The sequence below is a fragment of the Nerophis ophidion genome, linkage group LG19, assembly GCF_033978795.1.
Source record: "Nerophis ophidion isolate RoL-2023_Sa linkage group LG19, RoL_Noph_v1.0, whole genome shotgun sequence".
NCBI lineage: Eukaryota > Metazoa > Chordata > Actinopteri > Syngnathiformes > Syngnathidae > Nerophis > Nerophis ophidion.
The window spans coordinates 29,303,438-29,317,539 of record NC_084629.1 but is presented as its reverse complement, the minus strand read 5'-3'; the positions used below and the strand labels follow the sequence as shown (position 1 = coordinate 29,317,539).

Sequence of the window (14,102 nt, the reverse complement as noted above, 5' to 3'; positions counted from 1 at the left end):
CCTCATCTCCTATCAGCCGTCCCAGACCCAGTAACCAGCAGGCCGATCTGGCCTTGATCCCGGAGTGCTACCACGACCTCGCTGAGCTTTTCAGCAAGGAACCCGCTCAGTCCCTGCCCCCTCATACACGTATGACTGCGCTATCGAGCTGCTCGCGATGCCACCCTGCCTTCCATCCGCCTGTACAACCTATGTCTTCCAGAGAAGGAGGCCATGAGGGACTACATTACGGAGTCTTTTTCTTCTGGAATCATCACCCTGTCTAAGTCACCTGTGGCTGCTGGATTCTTTTTTGTGGCATAGAAGGATTGCTCTTTAAGACCTTGTATCGACTATCATCATCTCAACAACATTACGGTCAAGAACAAGTACCCTCTGCCCCTGCTTAACTCATCTTTTGAAACCCCGGCCCCCGCCCCAATATTCAATGAGCTGGATCTCCGTAACACCTACCACCTATTCCGGTGGTAGGTGATGGATATTGTGTCAGACCGGGACCCTCGTTTTACCTCTAAAGTGTGGAGAGCTTTCTGCAAGGGAATCGGGGCCTCAGTCAGTCTCACTTCCGGATACCACTCATAGAGCAACGGGCAAGCCGAAAAGGCCAACCAGAGTTTGGAAACCAGCCCGTTCGGACTTTGGAGTGCCTCCCTCGATCCTCGACTCCTGCTTGGACACGGACTTTGTTGCCTCTCTCCAGCCCACCAACCTGCCTGTCCACGGACTTCCTTTTTGCCCCAGTCTGGCACACAACAAGAGGATAGCAAAAAACAAAGAGCGTGACTACAATGGTGGACTTGCGCAAAACACTTTGGGTAAATTTATAACATATATTTATAATGCGCTGGCGTCACAGGTCAGAAAAGGTCACAAGACTCAGCAGATTCCAAACGGCTCATTTTGAGGAAGTAGGAAGGACGTTTACATTGTTTTATAAAAATACCCCTAATGCCTCCATGGTTTGAGTTCCAATTTTGGGGATTTAAGCAGATCAGATCCCAAATACACAACAGCAGGTACTAATATGTAAAAAAAAAAAAAAAGCGTATTTTGCATAATATGGCAATTATGTTACAACAGAAAGTAATCAGTGGATAATCAAGTGGTTGTAATCAAGTAGTAATCAACTGCAAATGACGCAATGTTACCGCATACAACAGCAATTCAATTATGAACTCTGTCCGCATACAACAGCAATTCAATTATGAACTCTGTAACCTGTTTTGAAAATGGTTCAATTATCATATACAGTCATGGTCAAAAGTTAGAACATAATACAATGGCTGTCCTGAGTTTCCAATAATTTCTACAACTCTTATGTTTCTGTGATAGAGTGATTGGAGCACATACTTGTTTGTCACAAAAACATTCATGAAGTTTGGTCTACTGAAAATGTGACCAAATCTGCTGGGTCAAAAGTATACAGCCCTTCCTTTACCACTTTTGACGTGTGTTTGGGGTCATTGTCCTGTTGGAACACCCAACTGCGCCCAAGACCCAACCTCCGGGCTGATGTTTTTAGGTTGTCCTGAAGAATTTGGAGGTAATCCTCCATTTTCATTGGATTCGGTTGACCCTTGATCATTCTGACAAATTTTCTCTCAGCAGCAGGTGATAGTGTGCGTTTTCTCCCTGATCGTGGTGGCAGTAGCAAAACTGTGCCATGCACTTTATACTTACAAACAATTGTCTATTACCATTAATTGATTAATGTGGACCTCGACTTAAACAAGTTGAAAAACTTATTCAGGTGTTACCATTTAGTGGTCAATTGTCTGGAATATGTCCTAAACTGTGCAATCTACTAATAAAAGTTTCAGTCAATCAATCAATCAATCAATCAATCAATCAATCAATCAATCAATGCACAGTTGCTCTTGGGCCTTTAAGCTGCTTTGAAACGGCTCCAAGTGACTTTCCTGACTTGTTAAGTCGATTATTAGTTTTTTTCAGATCTCTGCTGAGCTCCTTTGACTTTCCCATTGTCGCCTTTTTAACCCAATCAATCAATCAATCAATGTTTATTTATATAGCCCTAAAGCACAAGTGTCTCAAAGTGCTGCACAAGCCACAACGACATCCTTGGTTCAGATCCCACATAAGGGCAAATAAAAACTCATAACCCAGTGGGATGTCAATGAGAATGACTATGAGAAACCTTGGAGAGGACCGCAGATGTGGGTGACCCCCCCCAATCCCCCATCCAACCCAAGAAAAGAAATGGCAGATCAACTAGTCTAAAAAGGGGGTTTATTTAAAGGCTAGAGTATACAAATGAGTTTTAAGATGGGACTTAAATGCTTTTACTGAGGTAGCATATCTTACTGTTACTGGGAGGGCATTCCATAGTACTGGAGCCCAGATAGAAAACGCTCTATAGCCCGCTGACTTTTTTGGGGTCTAATGAATGCATCACATGAGCCCTATTTAAATGGGCTCAGAGAAGTCAACAGGTGAATGAATTGATTAATGTGGACCCCTTCTTGAACAAGTAGAAAAACTTATTCGGGTGTTACCATTTAGTTGTCATTTGTACGGAATATGTACTGTACTGTGCAATCTACTAAAAAGTTTCAATCAATCAATCAAAGTCGTCAATCATAAGAAGGTGATATCTTGCATTTTCTTATTGATCGTGGCAATGACAAAACTGTGCCATGCACTTTATACTTACGAACAATTGTCTGCACAGTTGCTCTTGGGACCTTAAGCTGCTTTGAAATGGCGCCAAATGACTTTCCTGACTTGTTCTAGTCAATGATTAGTTTTTTTCAGATCTGTGCTGAGTTCCTTAGACTTACCCATTGTCACGTTTGTAACAGAGTCTCATGACTGCATCACATGAGCCCTATTTAAATGGGCTCAGAGAAGTCAACAGGTGACGTCAATCATAATCACTCAAATGAAGTTAAGAGGCCATGCCATGAATCTCGTATATCTCACCAAAATTGATAATGTATGTTGCTGTATGTATACTTTTGACCCAGCAGATATGGTCACATTTTCATTAGACCCATAATAAATTCATAAAAGAACCAAACTTCATGAATGTCAAACATATAAAATAAAAGTTGTTGAAATTATTGGACACTCAAGACAGGCATGACATTATGTTCTTTACAAGTGTATGTAAACTTTTAACCACGACTGTATATGCCAAATACTATTTCGTCATCACAGGGGGCTGCAATATATTGCTTATTGGGGTAGAGATTTTAGACCTTACCGCCCATCTTTTCTGATCGTAGGGCGTACGCAAGTGTTCTTAAAGGCCTACTGAAATGAGATTTTCTTATTCAAACGGGGATAGCAGGTCCATTCTATGTGTCATACTTGATCATTTCGCGATTTTGCCATATTTTGCTGAAAGGATTTAGTAGAGAACATCCACGATAAATTTCACAACTTTAGGTGTTAAGAGAAATGCCCTGCCTCTACCGGAAGTCGCAGATGATGACGTCACCCGTTGATGGCTCCTCACATTCTCACATTGATTTTAATGGGAGCCTTCAACAAAAAGTGCTATTTTGACCGAGAAAACGACAACTTCCCCTTTAATTTGAGCAAGGATGAAAGATTTGTGTTTGAGGATATTGATAGCAACGGACTACAAAAAATAAAAAATAAGTTAAAAAAAAAAACGCGATTGCATTGGGACGGATTCCGATGTTTTTAGACACATTTACTAGGATAATTCTGGGAAATCCCTTATCTTTCTATTGTGTTGCTAATGTTTTAGTGAGTTAAATAGCATCTGATTGTCGGAAGGGTGTCTCCACGGGTGTCTTGACGCGCAGTGTCTCAGGGAAGTCGACGGCAGCTATGGACGGCACAAGCTCAGCTTTTCTCCGGTAAGAAACGACTTTTTACCACAATTTTCTCAGCGAAACCTGCCGGTTGACATGTAGTCGGGATCCACGTTGGCTTGACCGCGCTCTGATCCATAGGAAAGTTTCACCTCCAGGAATTTTAAACAAGGAATCACCGTGTGTTTGTGTGGCTAAAGGCTAAAGCTTCCCAACTCCATATTTCTACTGTGACTTCTCCAATATTAATTGAACAAATTGCAAAAGTTTCAGCAACACAGATCTCCAAAATACTGTGTAATTATGCCGTTAAAGCAGACGACTTTTAGCTGTGTGTGTGTGTGCAGCGCTCATACTTCCTAAAAACCCTTGACGTCTTGCGTACACGTCATTACACAACGTTTTCAAGACGATACTCTCGGGAAATTTAAAATTGTAATTTAGTAAACTAAAAAGGCTGTATTGGCATGTGTTGCAATGTTAATATTTCATCATTGATATATAAACTATCAGACTGCGTGGTGGGTAGTAGTGGGTTTCAGTAGGCCTTTAATAACCGTCCAGCAGAAATCAAGATAACACAGCATGGTACCATTCGAGGAAATGGGCGGGATTGTTTTGCTAGCGCCAATGAATGCGGCCGTCACATTCTCGGTGCTAATGAACCACAACCGCCGTTTGTTCAAAACAAGTCCGGCGGCGAGGCAGAGGAAGCTCTCCGACTTCCTCATGGCCGGAGACGTGCGGTCGTGACTCAACAGGGGCCTCCGACAGTCGTGCCCCTCGCTGACAGGCCCACACAAGGCCCGCCGTGGCTATTTGGCCGCTATTTTTAGTCAACAATGCCCGATGAAAAAGTTGCCAAATATGTTCTCACACCACTCCTTTCTGGAAGAGTAGCTTTGTGTTTCCAGCGAGCTACGAGTTATGATGCTAGTGATGATTTGGTGACAGTTGGCATCAGTGCACTGCACATTTTTTAAAGGAAGTTGTGTTTTGAAATGTTCATCAGTGCAACTTTCAACACACGCTCTTTCAGGTAAATCGACCTTTCTCATGGCTCACTATGGTCACGCCATCCTCTAGTCGTCCTTTGTGGCAGTTATATAACTATTAACGAACTATGACTGGTGTTGGGATAGCGAGCGTGACACCATGCTGACTGGTTCGGCGTGCGGTTTGAGATAAGATTGCAAAATTTGCTGCACAGGAAGCCAATGCGGTCTGCTCCTTGTTTCTACACCAGAAAACACTTTTACAGGGCATCGCAAAAGTCAGTTGGATTTTTTATCAGAAAGGGAAATATTAACTCACATAAAAAACGTCATAATTAGGAATACACAAGCACTGACCTGCACTATCCAGTAAAATCCAATACAAAAGCAGTATCCTAAATGATGTTAAAATAATAAAATGCATGTAATTAATATACTTTACGTTCAGTTTCTTATATTCAGGCAAGTTCTACGTATAACAGATGGGAGTGTTTACCATGACATGTTTCATGTTACCTGACTGTCCAGTTGGAGAGTTGAAACGTTCCAAAAATTAAATTTCTTATACCTAAATTTGTTGGCGTATATGAAATTGAACATATATTCAAAAAGTAGATTTTGAATTATTAAACAAATGCTCGGGCTTCACGGTGGCAGAGGGGTTAGTGTGTCTGCCTCACAATACGAAGTTCCTGCAGTCCTGGGTTCAAATCCAGGCTTGGGATCTTTCTGTGTGGAGTTTGCATGTTCTCCCCATGAATGCGTGGGTTCCCTCCGGGTACTCCGGCTTCCTCCCACTTCCAAAAACATGCACCTGGGGATAGGTTGATTGGCAACACTAAATTGGCCCTAGTGTGTGAATGTGAGTGTGAATGTTGTCTGTCTATCTGTGTTGGCCCTGCAATGAGGTGGCAACTTGTCCAGGGTGTACCCCACCTTCCGCCCGATTGTAGCTGAGATAGGCGCCAGCGCCCCCCGCAACCCCAAAAGGGAATAAGCGGTAGAAAATGGATGGATGGATGAACAAATGCAGCTGAGATAGGCTCCAGCACTCCTTGAAACCCTAAAAGGGACAAGCGGTAGAAAATGGATGGATGGATTACAGTTGTAGCTTGTAGTTAAAATATTGTTAAAAGCTAATTGTGGTTAAAAAAAGCATATATATATATAGTCAGGATCAAAAGTTTACATACACTTGTTAATAACAATGTCATGGCTGTCTTGAGTTTCCAATAATTTCTACAACTCTTGTTTTTTTGTGATAGAGTGATTGGAGCACATACTTGTTGGTCACAAAAAACATTCATGAAGTTTGGTTCTTTTATGACTTTATTATGGGTCTACTTAAAATGTGACTAAATCTGCTGGGTCAAAAGTATACATACAGCAATGTTAATATTTGCTTACATGTCCCTTGGGAGGTTTCACTGCAATAAGCCGTGTTTGGTAGCCATCCACATGCTTCTGCTTGAATTTTTGACCACTCCTCTTGACAAAATTGGTGCAGTTCCGCTAAATTTGGTTTTCTGACGGACTTGTTTCTTTAGCATTGTCCACACGTTTAAGTCAGCGCTTTGGGAAAGCCATTTTAAAAGCCTAATTCTAGCCTAATTTAGCCATGTGTTTGGGGTCATTGTCCTGTTGGAACACCCAAATGAGCCCAAGACCCAACCTCCGGGCTGATGATTTTAGGTTGTCCTGAAGAATTTGGAGGTAATCTTCCTTTTTTATTGGATTCGGTTCACTGTTGATCATCCTGACCAATATTCTCTCAGCAGCAGGTGATAGCTTGCATTTTCTTCCTGATCGTGGCAGTGACAAAACTGTGCCATGCACTTTGTACTTGTCAAGTATGTGCTCCAATCACTCTATAACACAAAAATAAGAGTTGTAAAAATTATTGGAAACTGAAGACAGCCATGTCCTTTACAAGTGTATGAAAAGTTTTGACCACGACTCTGTGTGTGTGTGTGTGTGTGTGTGTGTGTGTGTGTGTGTGTGTGTGTGTGTGTGTGTGTGTGTGTGTGTGTGTGTATATATATATATATATAAACATGTATAAACAATGCTAAGATAAAAATAACAACGCCCTCTACGTTTTTCAATGTCTGACACATAGGCGAGTTGTTGTTATTGCCAATGGTTCCATAGTCAGGAAGAAAACCTGACACATCTGCGTAAAGCGTTGGTCAGATCATTAATTAGCTGCCCTACGCGTTATCGCATACATCAAATGACGTAAAGTTGCAGAGCTGACAAACATTTGGCTTGCACTGGAGCGCCTCAGCCACAGCCTGATATTGTTATTTTAAGCCACTATGAGCTTTCCAATCCTGGCTTGTTTATACCGACACCACAGGTGGGCAGTATACAGTGGTGTGCAATACGCTCTATAGCAGGGGTCACCAACGCAGTGCCCGCAGGCACCAGGTAGCCCGTAAGGACCAGATAAGTCGCCCGCTGGCCTGTTCTAAAAATAGCTAAAATAGCAGCACTTACCAGTGAGCTGCCTCTATTTTTTAAATTGGATTTATTTACTATCAAGCTGGTCTCGCTTTGCTCGACATTTTTAATTCTAGGAGAGACAAAACTCAAATAGAATTTGAAAATCCAAGAAAATATTCTAAAGACTTGGTCTTCACTTGTTTAAATAAATGTGTTTATTTTTTTACTTTGCTTCTTATAACTTTTAGAAAGACAATTTTAGAGAAAAAATACAACTTTAAAAGTGATTTTAGGATTTTTAAACACATATACCTTTTTACCTTTTAAATTCCTTCCTCTTCTTTCCTGAGAATTTCAATCAATTTTCAAGTAAATTAATTTGTTTTATTGTAAAGAATAATATATACATTTTTATTGTCACACCTATGGATCATGTTTTGTTTTGTCATGTTATGTTTTTGATTTTGGACATTCAGTCACATTTTGCACATCCTGCTTTTGTTTCCATGCCAACGTATTAGTTCCCACCTTGTCACGCCCCTGCCCTCAGTCCCGCAACTGTTCCTGATTATCACAGCCAGTATTTAAGTAATTGTCTTTCTGTTCATCATTCTGGGATCTTCTCACACTCGCACGCACCCTACAGATGATGTTCAAACCTACACGTCCTCGTCCACAGTTTCATGCCGAGTAAGTTTATGTATTTATGCCACAGTGCTAGTTTTGTTTTGTTTGTATATAGTCATGCCATTGTGCTGTTTCTGTTCATAGTTCATTCATGCCAATCGAGCAAGTGTTTTTGTTTCCTGTTTATATTTTGTAGCCAAGTTTTATACCTCCTTGTGAGCGCCCTTAGTTTGATTATTTTTGATTATAGTGTTTAAATAAAAAAAACATGTACCTGAATTCACGCCTGGCTCGGCCTGTAATCCCGCTGCGTCGAAGGAGCACACGCCATCCATGTCCAAGCCAAGTTAGGACGCTTAATATGAATAAAATTCAAAAAAATGATTCTGGCAAATCTAAAAAAATCTGCAGAATCATATTTAAATCTTATTTCAAAGTCTTTTGAATTTCTTTAAAAAAAAAAAAGTCTGGAAAATCTAGAAGAAATAATGATTTGTCTTTGTTAGAAATATAGCTTGGTCCAATTTGTTATATATTCTAACAAAGTGCAGATTGGATTGTAACCTATTTGAAACATGTCGTCAAAATTCTAAAAAATAATCTTAATCAGGAAAAATTACTAATGTTCCATAAATTCTTTTTTTTTTGTTTTTTCAAAAAGATTGGAATTAGCTTGTTTTTCTCTTCTTTTTTTCGGTTGAATTTTGAATTTTTAAGAGTCGAAATTGAAGATAAACTGAGTTTCAAAATTTAACATTCATTTTTTCTCCTCTTTTAAACCGTTGAATTAAGTTTTTTTTCATCATTTATTCTCTGCAAAAAACCTGTAGAAGGAAAAAAAATGTACGACGGAATGACGGACAGAAATAATCATTAAGATGATCAGTGTTTCCACAAAGATAAATATCATTAATTATTAACAATAACATAGAGTTAAAGGTAAATTGAGCAAATTATTTCTGGCAATTTATTTAAGTGTGTATCAAACTGGTAGCCCTTTGCATTAATCAGTACCCAAGAAGCAGCTCTTGGTTTCAAAAAGGTTGGTGACCCCTGCTCTACAGAGTGTGATCTGCACAGATACTGAGCACAACAGAGTGTGATCTGCACAGATACTGAGCACAATCCAAACTTTTCGACACAGCCTATTTGTTTGAGCATAGGCAAAATTTCCAACGCTGCTGATCATTATCACCAGACAGGTCATTTGCACTAATATGACACAAATATTTAACTTCACACACACACCAAGTGCTTGGCCAGAGAGGTAAAACTCAGGGAAGGCTGACGCTTTGTCTTCCTTACTTCTATCATCTCGCTCTATTTAGCCTTGTATATGATTTCCAAATCAGAAGCATACTGTGTGCAAATGCTCAGAAGCTGTTAAAAACCAGCACTACTGTATATGGGCTAATAATGACCGTATCACCTGCATACATGAGGTGATTGATCATTTCGTCACAAAACATCATTTTTCAGGAACAGTCAACTAAGTGTAACTGCACTTTTTGGGGAATTTCATTCACAATACGAGGAGTTTGAGTACCTCGGATTCTTGTTCAGGAGTGGGGGAAGAGTGGATCGTGAGGTCGACACGCGGATCGGTGCGGCGTCTTCAGTAATGTGAATGCTGTATAGATCCGTTGTGGTGAAGAAGGAGCTGAGCCGGAAGGCGAAGCTCTCAATCTACCGGTCGATCTACGTTCCCATTCTCACCTATGGTCATGAGCTTTGGGTTATGACCGAAAGGACAAGATCACGGGTACAAGCGGCACAAATTTGTTTCCTCTGCTTGGTGGCAGAGCTCTCCCTTAGGGTGAGAAGCTCTGCCATCCGGGGGGAGCTCAAAGTAAAGCTGCTGGTCTGAGGAGCCAGATAAGGTGGTTCGGGCATCTGGCCAGGATGCCACCCGAACGCCTCCCTAGGGAGGATTTTACGGCACATCAGACCGGTAGGAAGACCCAGAATCCGTTGGGTAGACCAGTGGTTCTCAAATGGGGGTACGCATACCCCTGCGGGTACTTGAAGGTATGCCAAGGGGTATGTGAGTGTTTTTTTAAATATTCTAAAAATAGCAACAATTCAAAAATCCTTTAAAAATAGGTATTGAATAATACTTCAACAAAATATGAATGTAAGTTCATAAACTGTGAAAAGAAATGCAACAATGCAATATTCAGTGTTGACAGCTCGATTTTTTGTGGACATGTTCCATAAATATTGATGGTAAAGATTTCTTTTTTTGTGACAAAATGTTTAGAATTAAAGGCCCACTGAAATTAGATGTTCTTATTCAAACGGGGATTGCAGGTCCATTCTATGTGTCATACTTGATCATTTCGCAATATTGCCATATTTTTGCTGAAAGGATTTAGTAGAGAACATCCACGATAAAGTTCGCAACTTTTGGTAGCTAATACAAAAGCCTTGCCTGTACCGGAAGTAGCACACGATGTGCGCGTGACCTCACGGGTTGTGGAGCTCCTCACATCCTCACATTGCTTACAATCATGGCCACCAGCAGCAAGAGCGATTTGGACCGAGAAAGCGACGATTTCCCCATCAATTTGAGCGATGATGAAAGATTTGTGGATGAGGAAAGTGAGAGTGTAGGACTACAAAAAAAAAAAGACGGTAGTGGGAGCGATTCAGATGTTATTAAACACATTTACTAGGATAATTCTGGAAATGTCTATCTGCTTATTGTGTTACTAGTGTTTTAGTGAGATTATATGGTACCTGAAAGTCGAAGGGGTGTGGCCACGGGTGTGGTGACTGCCAGTGTCTTTGAGGGAAGCCACGTTTCTCGACGAGGCGAAGCGAAGGCAGCCGTTGGGGCCGGGCTGAGCTTTTTCTCCCCCTCCTCCACGTTGGAAGCATCCCACGTTCGGGGGCGGCCGGTCGCTGGAGGTAAGAGAGTCCGCAGCTGCCTCTTTGACAGGTGCACGAGGAATGACGCAAGCTATCCGCTCATTTCTACGGTAAGAGCCGACTTATTACCACAATTTTCTCACCGAAACCTGCCGTTTGACATGTGGTAGGGAACCATGTTCGCTTGATCGCTCTGTTCCATAGTAAAGCTTCACTGTCATCTTTCGGGAATGTAAACAAGGAAACACCGGCTGTGTTTGTGTTGCTTAAGGCAGCCGCAATACACTGCTTCCCACCTACATCTTTCTTCTTTGACGTCTCCATTATTAATTGAACAAATTGCAAAAGATTCAGCAACACATGTCCAGAATACTGTGTAATTATGTGATTAAAGCAGACGACTTATAGCTGGGCCTCCCTGCTTAGGCTGTTGCCTTCGCTGCCCGAGCTCGGATAGATGGATAGATTAGATAGATGAATGGATAGATGGATTTCTTGATTCTTTTAGGAGAGTTCCTTCAGGAAAATTAAAGGTGGCTGGAAATACTGGTGTGTTTTTCTTTTCTTTTTTTTTAATGCATTCTAGTTTGTAAACAAACACTAAAAAAACTCAGCTAACAGTGGAAGTAAGGGGATCCCTTAATCATAGCGTCTATTCTGCCTTTAAAGAGTTCTAAAACACCTCCAGCAACCATTTATAAATCATTTAAAAAACTATAATTTAGTAACAGGCACATTCATAATACCATGTCATATTTACGTATTTTGCTCATTTTAAGCATACAGCGGCACATTAATTTTACAAACGCATGGCAAAATTCACTATTTCATTCAACAACTACTAATCATTGCAGAATTTGTGAGAGACAACAACAAATACTTTGGGACTTATATTTTTGCACCTGAACAAAAGCAACACGTTTTAGGAGCCGAGTTACAAGCAGGTCCATGAGGAGCAATATTTTCGTGTATTTCTTGCCATCTCCAGGTCAAAGTTAAATGTCAAAGTTGACCAACTTGTCTGTTTGTGGCTAAAATGTTTTACTATACAAGTGAGAGGCATGGTTTATATTATAGAATTAACTCTTACCAGCTAAGAAGCGATGCAGCAGCTCACCGGCCCAATATGTCAATAGCTGCATAAACTGGTTAGCTCTTTGTGGTCACGGCACTGTCACGCCAAATTTCTCCCCCCCTACAAAAACCTCCCCCCCCCCCCATTTACTTCTGGGGTCATGATTAATACAGACATTTTGTTAACGCTATATTATAAAAATTTAACGCTATATAATAAAAATACAGATGTTTTGTTAACGCTATATTATAAAAAATAAAATTCAAAAAACAATTTACAAACACAAGCTATGGGATGACACATTTACTTCCAGGGTCACGTTTCCTCTTACGTCATCCCATAGCTTGTGTTTGTAAATTGGTTTTTTTCTTTTTTTAAAAATTTTTTATAAGATAGTGTTAACAAAACATCTGTATTAATCATGACCCCGGAAGTAAATGGGGGGGGGGGGGGGGTGTAGAGGGAAGATATTTGGCGTGACAGCACCACTTAAAGTAGTTCCTCAGCGTTAGTTCTTATAATAATATCGCTTATACTTTGTTATTATTCAGGTATCATGATGTGAATGGAGTATTGTTAGCGGGGTTTGGATGTTTTTTTGAGGGGTTTATTAGTACAATAGGGTACTTATATTAGTTGGATTGTTAGCCACCTCATATTTGCTCCATATTACAAATTAGAATGTATAAAAAATGTGTGTTCTTTTCTATTGTAAATCATAGGCACATTTCCAAAAAAGTGCAGTTTCCCTTTAAGGCCAATATACATAAATTCCACTTACATTAAATTGTTTCAACATTTATTTATTAACAAGTACGGATGGATTCTCTAGTTTCACTTTTCTCTTTGGACTACATTTAAGAGGCAGTGTTGGAGGAACAGTGCCCCCTCTGGGTAGGCAGCGGTGTTGCAGCATAGGTGGTGTCATTGTTCCTACTGTACACACATTACACTGGCAGCAGGAAGCAGCCTGCATTACCACAAAAAGGCACAAGAGGGCAGCAATACACAGAAGTTTGCGTTGATATTTACGCTGTCGAGCACATTTGTTTGTGTGCATTGTAATGCCAACACTTGAAGTGTGCCCAGACTGGGACCACTTTAACTGGTTTACCTGCACAAATAATTTTGAAAGGAAATTTGAGGGCACTGCTTACTTTATTTCAAACACACACACACACAGATTGTATTTCTTACCTTCTTGAGACCTCCCAATGATGCCCACCTCTTTAGGACCACCCTTTCTAGGTATATAAATATTTGTATTTACAACATTGATAATATATACAGCACATAATAATATAGAAAAGCTTGTTGTGAAAAAATGATTTGGAATTTCACAAGAATAAGGTCACAATTTTATAAGAAATACTTAGAATGTTGACAGTATTATAGTAAAAGTCGTAATTTTACTCAATGCAAGTGAAAATTTTACAAGAAAAACTGAACATTTGTGCAATATTATGATAAAAGTTGGAAATCTATTCAATAACAGTCGCAATTTTACAAGAAGAGCTTAAAATCGTAACGACGCCGAGTTGAACCCGTGTTTTCTCGGCAGCTGTAGGTGCGTGCGCCGCCGCTAGCAGGGCACCAATAGAGGACTCTGCTGGCAGCGCACTCAAACTCGTTCTGACTCGTGCTGAGTGCAGCACGCCCGAGCAGCAACAAGTCTGCATCCGGTCAAGAATCAACACACCTGGATTTGATGAGAGGGAGCAGCATAAAAGCCAGCAGACCCAGGAACCTTTGCCAGAACGTCGCTATCTCCTCAGTAAGCATTACGTCTGGCATTCCCTACCCTGTGTTATGCTCTTTTCTCTCTCCGAGTCTCCCTTGTTCATGTCCCTTGTGTTTTCCAGTGACTCCCCTGTCTTCCGTGATCATACCTTGCCTCTCGACATCCATCCGGATTCCTAACTGCCTTCCTCGATCCACGACCTCCCTGCTCAGACCCAGACCACGCTGCCTCGCTCCTGCCCCGACATCTTGCCTGCTCACGAACTGCCTCTTCGCCTTGCCCCTCTGGATTCGACGAAGGATACAACCAACACTCACAGACAACAAACCCTGGTAACATTTACATCATTAATATTACACATAGTCATCACTCATTCACTTAGAGTAGCATACACACGCCATGTCTCATCAAAGGTTTAAATAAACCTTGTGAACCGCAGTTGTGCCCTGGTTGTCGCCTCCTTCCCTCCTCTGTACATAACTAAAATTTGGGCAATTTTATGAAAAGAGTCATAATTTTACTTGACAAAAGTTGGCCCTGCG

At 40.8% G+C, this 14,102-nt stretch overlaps 1 long non-coding RNA gene across 1 annotated transcript in view; it reads left to right on the top strand.

The window, feature by feature from the left end:
* LOC133538283 (uncharacterized) overlaps positions 1 to 13,957 on the top strand; it is an 84,328-nt gene extending 70,371 nt beyond the window's left edge. Inside the window, exons 3-4 of the long non-coding RNA XR_009802962.1 lie at positions 13,381 to 13,593; positions 13,682 to 13,957. This is a non-coding gene — a long non-coding RNA (uncharacterized LOC133538283). The remainder of the gene's footprint in view (positions 1 to 13,380; positions 13,594 to 13,681) is intronic.
* The last annotated feature ends 145 nt before the right edge of the window (positions 13,958 to 14,102 follow it).